The sequence below is a fragment of the Sturnus vulgaris genome, chromosome W (assembly GCF_052056855.1).
Source record: "Sturnus vulgaris isolate bStuVul1 chromosome W, bStuVul1.hap1, whole genome shotgun sequence".
In the NCBI taxonomy this organism is placed as follows: domain Eukaryota; kingdom Metazoa; phylum Chordata; class Aves; order Passeriformes; family Sturnidae; genus Sturnus; species Sturnus vulgaris.
The window spans coordinates 34,034,321-34,044,338 of NC_142282.1; positions in this window are offsets into that span (position 1 = coordinate 34,034,321).

Here is a 10,018-nt window from a genome sequence, read left to right on the forward strand (position 1 = left end):
GGAGAGATGGAAAGAGGCTAACTGGCAGCGTAGAGGAAAACCAATTTGGGCTGCTGAAGAGTGGAAAGATATCGCTACCCGGTTAGAGAAATTACCTGTGAAGGTTCGCCATGTAGATGCCCATGTTCCCAGAAGTAGGGCTAATGAAGAGCAGAAAAACAATCAGCAGGTAGATCAGGCTGCAAAGATAGGGGTGTCGAAGATAGACCTTGATTGGGAACACAAGGGAGAGTTGTTCCTGGCTCGATGGGCCCATGATGCCTCAGGTCATCAGGGCAGAGATGCCACATATAAGTGGGCACGAGACCGAGGGGTGGATCTAACCATGGACAGTATTTCTCAAGTTATCCATGACTGTGAGACATGTGCTGCCATCAAGCAAGCCAAGCGGGTGAAGCCCCTCTGGTATGGGGGGCGGTGGTCCAAGTACAAGTATGGAGAGGCCTGGCAGATTGACTACATCACACTGCCTCAAACCCGCCAGGGCAAGCGCTATGTACTGACCATGGTGGAAGCCACCACTGGATGGTTGGAGACCTACCCTGTGTCTCACGCTACAGCCCGTAACACCATCCTGGGCCTGGAAAAGCAGGTCCTTTGGAGGCATGGCACCCCTGAGAGGATTGAGTCAGACAATGGGACTCATTTCAAGAATAGCCTTATCAACACTTGGGCTAGGGAACATGGCACTGAGTGGGTGTACCATATCCCCTACCATGCACCAGCTGCAGGGAAGGTGGAAAGGTACAATGGACTGTTAAAAACCACCTTGAGAGCATTGGGTGGGGGATCATTCAAAAACTGGGAGCAGCATTTAGCAAAGGCCACTTGGTTAGTTAACACCCGGGGTTCCACCAACCGAGCGGGCCCTGCCCAGTCTGAGTCCCTGAATATAGTAGATGGAGACAAAGTCCCAGTGGCACATATCAGAGGTTTGTTAGGGAAGGCAGTTTGGATCAATTCTGCCCCGAGTACAGACAAACCCATTCGTGGGATTGTCTTTGCTCAAGGACCAGGTTGTACATGGTGGGTAATGCAGAGAGATGGAACAACACGATGTGTGCCTCAGGGAGATCTGATTGTGGGGTGAGGCAGCATGAGACAGAAGGAAATATGTAAGTGTCAAAGGTCTGAGCAAGTGAGATGGAAGAAAATGTGTCCGAATAAGTGAAAGATGGAAATTTCTACTTGCTGAAGTTTTTACATGCTGTTTAGTATGTTCACGATATGGAGATAAGGGGTGGAATGTCCTAGGGTGATGTTATGGTGTTTCTATCTCCAATCGTGTGTCCTGATTATGTTTGGTATTATGTCCTGTGCTTCCAGGACTGAGTCTGAGAGTGAAGCTTTGTTTTGTCTTGTTATCAGCCGGCTCACCTCCCCCATGGTCTATGTTTAGGAGAGGTTTTAGCTCGGCTTGCTTGCTTGCCTGCTTGCTTGCTTGCTTGCTTGCTTGCCTGCTTGCTTGCCTGCTTGCTCGCTTCTGCCTTTTTCTTTCCTTCGCTTTGCCCTTGCTTTCTGCTTATTAGTTAGTTCAGCTAGGCAGTCCAACTTTTTCCCTGGACTGTTTTCTCTTCCACCCCGTCCCCTCCCTCTCCTGGATATCATCTGAACGGACGGGGACCTGGGAACCCCAAGAAACACCGGGAGGCTACACTTTGTCACCTGCAGCAGTCATCCCCAGCACCAGAGACTGATAACTGAGCGACCACTCGCCAGAGAGACTGAGTTTGTCATCCCTTCAGAACGGTGAAAGAGTTTTTTTGTCAGCTGGTGTTGGCTTTTTTCCCTGTGCTGGGGAGTGTCTTGCTTGTTAAATAAACAGGTTTTTTCTCCCACTCTTCTCCGAGGAAATTCTTCCCGAACCCGGTGGGGTGGGGGGGGGAGGAGTCGTGGGGTTTGCTGTCTGGGGGCTCCTTCTGGAGGTTTTCCCCCAAATTTGCCCAAAACCAGGACAGAGACCAAGCCAATGTCGGTGTAAATGAAAACAAGTGTGAATATTGATTTTTATTGAATCAAGACTCAGCTTTATGTCCAAGTCAAAGGCCAATAAACCAGAAAGGCTCCGCTGAGCACAGTGCAGAACTAACATCGAAGACAGTAATTTGACCTCTTATGTAAGCAGTGTTTGGCTGGAGTCTTCATGCTGGAGAACAGGAATCAATGACACGCACTCAATATGAATGCAAAGAGCAGAGTCTTTATTTTTAACAAAGAGATTATTTTTATACGTTTTCAGTGGTTACTTAGAGTTTGTTACAAAGAGTACGATTGGTTACACAAAAGACGTATGTATGTTAATAGTAATTCTATTGGTTCATCTAAGATCTATCTTTCTACAGTCTAGTTATTGCGTAAGATACTCTTTGAAGTGGACATGGTATGTCAACTAAACAGGATCTTGCTTCCCCAGATGTCTTTTCCTTTGTTCTTGCTTATCTCAACGTTAAAATTTATGATTTTGTTTTTCTCCTATAGTCACACCAAGGACACGGTAACCTTGAACAGGCCTTTAACATAACTAAGGTAGTTTTCTATAGACAGACTGCAGAGCCAGAGCTCCTACTAGGCCGCCAACAGTGTTGGAATGGTTCCCCATCCAAAAGGAAGGATGTCAAATGCTTCTTTGGAAATATTTTAACTTCTGTGCATTTCTTTCTTTGTAATGAACTAATCTGTAACAAGCCACGATGTGATTGTGTTCAGAAGAAACAGATCAATGGCAACATTTAGCCTAAAGGTTTTATGAGATTGATCAGGAAGTTCGATTTAGATTTAAAGGCACTGTAGTCATATTTAATTTTATTTCTCTCCGTACTTGAGTCTCTTAAACAGGGACCTTCAATTGGACAGGAACGGGGCACTGAAGCAAATTGTAATGAATGACGTAATAGCTTACCCGGAAGCATTTTGTGGGGACTTGTTCTAGGTATCCATCAGCAAGCATTTTGGTGTGAAGGAAATCTTCAAACAGGTAAAACAAAAATTCCCGTTGCTTTAAAAGCTGACTGCTACATTAATTTTTCACTTTTGAGAAAATTTTCATGACCTTTAAAATTCAGACTATATCAAGTATTGTTTCAGCCATTGAAGAAAGGGCTTTTGATAGAGATAGGAGAGGAAAACCAAAATATTTCTCAGAGCCGCACTTTCAACTCTGTCCTTGTTACAAACGGCACTTGAGCAAATTCATTTGCCTTTGGAACAGAAAACGACAACGTAACAGGCTTATCATTATGGATTTGAGTGTTCCAGGTTCTTTAGATAGTAAGTGATCTATTGAAGATGATCTCTTACTGAAATAGATCCATTTTGAGAAGGGCTATGGATTTCTTAGAAGAAAGCAAATCCCTATGTTAAAACGGTGTGGTGGGTGTTTTTTGTTGTTGTTTAGCTTTTAGAACTGGCAAGGCACAATCGACTTGATTGTTCAAGATCCAAGTAAGACCACGACATTCCAAACAGGTGTTTCTTTTTGGTTGTTTTTCAATCTGTATATCTTTGGATTGCAACCAGTAGAACTGTGCTTGAACTGGAAAGAAGTAGCTGAGGTTTCAGAAGTGGAACATATGGTGGAACAGTAAGCTAAGAGCATTGTGCAAGGAGAGGAAAGAGGGGAAAATGGTAAGAGTTTCCTGAGTCGGAAGGGACCCCTAGGGATCGTCAAAGTCCAACTCCTGGCCCTGCACAGACACTCCAACAGTCCCACCCTCTGCATCCCTGAGAGCATTGGCCAAACGCTCCTGGAAACGCACAGGAAATGGAAGAACCAGGGGAAGAAGAAGATGAGGAGACGATTCCTTGTAAAAGTGAAGAAAATGAGCATGCAGAACAGGGACTAAGCATTATGCAGGTAAGTGAGCAAGAGAATAAGTTTGAAAGTGAAGGCAGTTTTGTCCAAAAGAAGGAGGAATAGGAAGTCTTTTTGCTGAGAATGAATAGAAAGTTTTTTTCCGTTTAGTTTGTATACGAAGCGCACAGGGCTCTAGATCCTTTTGCGGAAAGGTGGAGTGTGTAAAGTTGTGTCTTGGGGTGACTGTATGATGCCTGTATCCCCAAATCGTCTGTTCTGTTGATGATGAATATTAAATTCTGCTACTTTAAGAATGGTTCCAGGAGTGAAAGGGCAGAGGGGGGAAGAAGAAGAACTGCAGAGTTTGTTATCAGATACTGCACTGGCTCCCCCGCATTCCTGCTCTCAGACTGTGTTGTCTGCGGTGGACAGTGAGAGAGAGAGCTCTCCTTTGCTCTTGGTTAGTTTTTTGGCTAGCTGAGGCAGAGAAGCCCCCTGGATTATTTTTTTTGTTTGTTTGTTTTGGGTTTTTTTTCATTTTTTTTTCCTTCAATTTTCCTGGAACTGTTTGAACCTGCTTTGGACTGAAAACCCAGAAGACCACCGGGAGCTCACACCTGTGGCCCACCGGGCCTGGCCTGGGCCGCGGCATCCCCAGCACAGGAGGGACTGAGAGCAGACTGAGTGAGCCGGGCAGCCACGGAAAGAACTCTTCTAAATCTGCCGTCTCTTCGGAACAGCGAGAGGTTTTGCTGTTTGATATTGTTCATTGTTGTGCTGGGAGGTGTGTTGCCTGTTGAGTAAACAGTTCTTTTTTTTCCACTTCTCTCCAATTTTTTTTTCCTTTTTCCCGAGGGACCTCATTCAGAGGTTTCCTCCCAAATTTGCCCTAAACCAGGACAAGTTGGTAATCATTTTGGAGCGAATTTGGAGGTTTTTGGGGTCCCAGGTGAATTTTGGGTTGAATTCTGGGGACTTGGTGGTTCCCAGGTGAATTGCGGGGCGGGGGGGGAGGGGTGATTCGGGGAGATCCTGGTGAGTTTGAGGGGTCCCACGTTGATTTTGGGGGAGAATTTGTGGAATTTTGGGAGATCTCGGGTAGCGAGGTTTGGGGTTGTGTTGGTCTGAATGAAAAACCAGTGCCAGACTCCAAGTCAGTAATACAATTTCATAGGGGAAAAGAGAAAAAATAAAATACATGCAGTAATATAAAAGAAAAACCACCAACAAAGTCAGAAATACAACCTGACACCCTGTCAGTCAGGGTGTTGGTAGCAGTCCGTATAAATGGTGGCTGCAGTCCTCCTGGATGACAGATGTGGTTGAGTTGAAGCAGTGCTCCTGTAGAAGGTACAGTTTTCCTCTGAAGACCCAGCGATGATGTGGAAAAAAGTCCTATTTTCCTCTGGGATCGAGTGGAAAGGACTGCCTTGGTGTTCCAAATCTCACTTTTTATCTTGGTAGGAAATGTTTGGCTCCTCCCCCTGGCTGGAGCATCTCCCAATGGGATGATGTAATCTTATGAGTCACACGATAGGACTTAATGGCCCATTAACAGAATATATCTTCTGGAGGAAGGATGGGTTGTGAAAAGATAACGATGACCATCCCCCTGATCTTATCAGATGGCACATCAGCAGGGGATATCTCCCACAGAGATAAGGATCACCACCCCTCCCACATTTTAACAGATGGTGATAGAATACACATTTTTGCATTGTACCCCAGGACATAATCCACCCCTTATTCTATTAACATCTACATCATACCCAAACCAATACCCTGTTACAGATATATAATACAAAATGAAACCTTACATACAGTTCTCACTAAAAATTAGGTCTCCTTGCTGTACACAACGGGTTTCCCCATCTTTCTGCATTACCCACCAAGTGCAACCAGGTCCTTGAGTAAAAACAAATCCCACGGATTGGTATGGCTTTGCTTGTGGTGGGATTAATCCAAACAGTCTTTCTTAAAATACCTTTCATGTGTGCCACAGGGACCTTGTTCCCGTCCACTGTGTGCAGGGGTTCAGAGTGGGCAGGACCAGCTCCATTTATGGACCCTCGGGTGATAACCATCCACGTAACTTTGGCCAAATTCATTTCCCAATTTCTGAATGTTCCACCACCTGGTGCTTTCAAAGTAGTCTTAAGGAGTCCATTAGACCGTTCAATTTTCCCGGCAGCTGGCGCGTGGTAAGGGATATGATATATCCATTCAATACTATGTTCTTTGGCCCAGGTGTTGATAAGGCCGTTCTTGATATGGGTTCCCTTGTCTGATTCAATTCTCTCAGGGGTACCATGCCTCCAAAGGACTTGTTTTTCTAGGCCCAAGATGGTGTTCCGAGCAGTGGCATGAGGCACAGGGTAGGTTTCTAACCATCCCGTAGTTGCTTCCACCATGGTCAGTACGTAGCGCTTGCCCTGGTGGGTTTGGGGAAGGGTGATGTAGTCAATTTGCCAGGCTTCCCCATACCTGTACTTTGACCATCGTCCACCGTACCACAGAGGCTTCACCCGCTTGGCCTGTTTGATTGCGGCACAGGTCTCGCAGTCGCGGATGATTTGTGAGATGCTGTCCATGGTAAGGTCCACCCCTCGGTCACGGGCCCATCAGTATATTGCATCTCTCCCCTGATGACCAGAGGCATCATGGGCCCAACGAGCTAGGAATGCTTCTCCCTTGTGCTGCCAGTCTAGATCCACCTGTGATACTTTCACTTTGGCAGCTCGGTCCACCTGCTCGTTGTTGTGATGTTCTTCATTAGCCCGGCTTTTGGGTACATGTGCATCCATGTGTCAAACCTTTAGGGTCAATTTCTCTACTCAGGCCGCAACGTCCTGCCAAATCTCAGCTGCCCAGATGGGTTTCCCTCTGCCCTGCCAGTTGGCCTTTTTCCAGCCATCCAGCCATCCCCACAGAGCATTAGCTACCATCCATGAGTCAGTGTAGAGATAAAGCCTTGGCCACTTCTCTCGTTCAGCAATATCCAAAGCCAACTGGACAGCTTTTAGCTCTGCGACCTGACTCGATCCACCTTGTCCCTCGGTAGCTTGTGCAACTTGTCGTGTGGGGCTCCATACTGCAGCTTTCCATTTCCGGTTAGTGCCTACAATTCGGCAGGAATCATCAGTGAAGAGGGCATATTGTCTTTCGGTCTCCGGTAGCTCATTATATGGTGGGGCTTCCTCAGCACGTGCCACTTGCTCCTCTTCTTCTTCGGAAGACAATCCAAAAGTCTCACCTTCAGGCGAGTTTGTAATTATTTCCAGAATCCCAGGGCGATTTGGATTCCCAATACGGGGGCGCTGAGTGATGAGGGCAATCCACTTGCTCCATGTGGTGTCAGTGGCGTGATGTGTGGAAGGCACCTTTCCCTTGAACATCCAACCCAGCACTGGTAGTCGGGGTGCCAGGAGGAGTTGTGTTTCTGTGCCAATCACCTCTGAGGCAGCTTGAACTCCTTCATAGGCGGCTAAGATCTCCTTCTCTGTGGGAGTGTAGTTGGCTTCAGATCCTTTGTAGCTTCTGCTCCAGAATCCCAGTGGTTGAACCCGACTTTCACCAGGCACCTTCTGCCAAAGGCTCCAGGACAGACCATGGTTCCCGGCTGCAGAGTAGAGCATGTTCTTCACATCTGGTCCCGTCCTGACTGGGCCAAGGGCTACTGCATGAGCAATCTCCTGCTTGATCTGGGCGAAGGCTTGCTGCTGCTCAGGGCCCCAGTGGAAATCGTTCCTCTTCCGGGTAGCCAGGTAGAGAGGGCTCACAATCTGACTGTACTCAGGAATGTACATTCTCCAAAAGCCTATGGCACCTAGGAAAGCTTGTCTTTCCTTCTTGTTGGTAGGTGGAGACATAGCGGTGATATTATTAATTACCTCTGTTGGGATCTGACGACGTCCATCTTGCCACTTGACTCCTAGAAACTGAATTTCCTGAGCTGGTCCTTTAACTTTACTTCGCTTAATGGCAAAACCACCTTTCAGCAGAATCTGGATAATCTTCTCTCCTTTCTCGAAGACTTCCCCTGCTGTGCTGCCCCATACAATGATGTCATCGATATACTGTAGTTGTTCAGGGGCTTCACGCTTTTCCAGTGCAACCTGGATCAGTCCATGACAGATGGTGGAACTGTGCTTCCACCCCTGGAGCAGACGATTCCAGGTGTACTGCACGCCCCTCCAGGTGAAAGCAAACTGAGGCCTGCATTCTGCTGCCAGAGGAATGGAGAAAAAATGCATTGGCGATGTCAATGGTGGCGTACCACTTTGCTGCCTTGGACTCCAGCTCGTACTGGAGTTCCAGCATGTCCAGCACAGCAGCGCTCAGCGGTGGAGTCACCTCATTCAATGCACGATAGTCTACGGTCAATCTCCATTCTCCTTCAGATTTACGCACAGGCCAGATGGGGCTGTTGAAAGGTGAGTGGGTTTTGCTGACCACCCCTTGACTCTCCAGTTTACGGATCATTTTATGGATGGGAATCACCGAGTCTCTGTCAGTATGGTATTGACGACGGTGTACTGTTGTTCTGGCGATTGGTACCTGTTGCTCTTCAACTCTCAGTAGTCCCACAGCAGAGGGGTCATCTGCAAGACCAGGCAAGGTGTTCCGTTTTCTAATGTTGTCTGTCTCTACCGCAGCTATCCCGAAAGCCCAGCGATATCCTTTTGGGTCTTTGAAGTATCCATTTCTAAGATAGTCTATGCCAAGGATGCATGGGGCCTCTGGGCCAGTCACGATGGGGTGATTCTGCCACCTGTTCCCAGTTAAACTCACTTTGGCCTCCACTACAGTCAGCTGCTGGGATCCTCCTGTTACCCCAGAAATAGAGGTGGATTCTTCTCCTACATACTTTGATGGCATCAGAGTACATTGGGCACCGGTGACAACCAAAGCCTTATGTTTTTGTGGATCGGATGTGCCAGGCCATTGGGTCCACACAGTCCAATAGATCCGATTATCCCTCTCCTCTACCTGGCTAGAGGCAGGGCTCCTCTATTCCTGATCTTGGTACACGTCGCTCTCTTCCTGTAAATAGGTTCTTGAGGTCCCTTCAAGAGGATCAGTCATATCATCATTCTGATACTGTCTGGAGTTCTGTACACGAGAGACTGGAGCAGCATTGACTCTAGATGAGCTTCTTGTGGTAGGTGTCCCTCTTTTCAGCTCACGTACCCGGGCTGCTAAGGAGGAGGTGGGTTTTCCATCCCACTTCCTCATGTCTTCTCCATGCTCCTGAAGGAAAAACCAGAGGTTACCTCGTGGAGTGTGTCTTCTCTCCCTGCCTGAGGAACGCCGGCTCCTAATGGAAGAAACTCTTGTTGGTTCTGGAGAGATCTGGTAGTTGTTTTCCTTAAGTTCTTTTTTTGGTTTCTGATGGCCCTCTTCAATCAAGCTTCGGACTTGCTCCACCAGCCTTGTTTCCACTGATGAGACATGGATACGAAATGGGGCTGTGACAGTGTCCTCATAAATTCTTAGTTTATTGGCCAAGACGCCTACCATGTCCTCACCTTCCCTCCACTGCAGCGTTGCCAGGTAATGGGAATACATCTCTGATCTAAGCCATGCAAATCTCAACCACATCTGTGACATGCACCGGACACAGTCTAGGCTCTTAGGAAATCTCTCATCTTCTGAGAAAATGATCTCCAGCACGGCCAATTCCCTCAGGCATCGGATACCTTGTTCTATTGTGCTCCATTTTCCTTGGTGCACCTGGAGATCTTCTTTACAAAGCTATCTGTCTTTCACACTTGTCAGCAGTCGCCTCCAGAGGCTGAGAGTTTCTTGGGTTCTCCCAATCCCCTGGTCAATGACCACATCCCTGGACAGAGATCCCAGTTGCCTGGCCTCACTTCCATCCAGAATGGTGTCATTGGCTGCAGCGCCCCGGTGCGGTGCAGCCAGATCAAGATGGACTCATTTGTCTGGTGGGTGAATTCCCTCCGCAGGTCACGCAGCTCACCTAGGGATAGAGAGCGAGTGATGATTTCTGTCTCTGTCTCTTCCGCTGGGTCCGAAGGTCCTGACACGTCCTCGTCAGTCACTATGCGGACTGATTTGCTCTTTGATTTCTTCTTCTGAACGGGGGCAACTGCTACTGGTCTAGGCTGTTCTGGTGCAGTGATGGTTTGTGTGGAGATGCTGATGGCGCTTCTGGCTTTTTTTCTCCTCTGTGGCAGTCTGCATAGACACGGATACTGTTGC